Genomic DNA, 465 nt, shown 5'->3' with positions numbered 1-465 from the left:
AATCATCAAGAAAAACTTGTCTTTATGAAATCAAAGCCATATTACTGCAACACTAACAAATCTGTCTGATTTTTTATTCTGATAACTTCAGACACATTTTTGACAGACATAAAAAAGATTGGATTTTTTGTTGACAAATAATTTTAGCTGAAATGTTAATAAGTCTGCGCAAAAAAAAAATCATTTCCGTAAGCTAATAACTTTTCAGCAAAAATAAAAAAATCAATAAATATGGCTAAAATATGGATTAAAAATAAAAGTAAAACAGCTGCTTTTCTCCATACAGTTTGGCGATTTTTCCCATACAAACTTCAAGCGTTTAGAGGGAGGGGTTCCCGTGGTCAGAATGAGCTAAATTTTAGAATTTAGCCTAGTAATTGGTCAATCTTTGATTTAAATAGGGAGGGGGGGGGGCGAGGATGCCCAGATTTGGGCCACCCTAATACATACTTACACAAAAAATAA

The sequence above is a fragment of the Culex quinquefasciatus genome, chromosome 3 (genome assembly GCF_015732765.1).
Source record: "Culex quinquefasciatus strain JHB chromosome 3, VPISU_Cqui_1.0_pri_paternal, whole genome shotgun sequence".
NCBI classification, from domain to species: Eukaryota; Metazoa; Arthropoda; class Insecta; order Diptera; family Culicidae; genus Culex; species Culex quinquefasciatus.
This window is presented reverse-complemented; position numbering follows the sequence as displayed.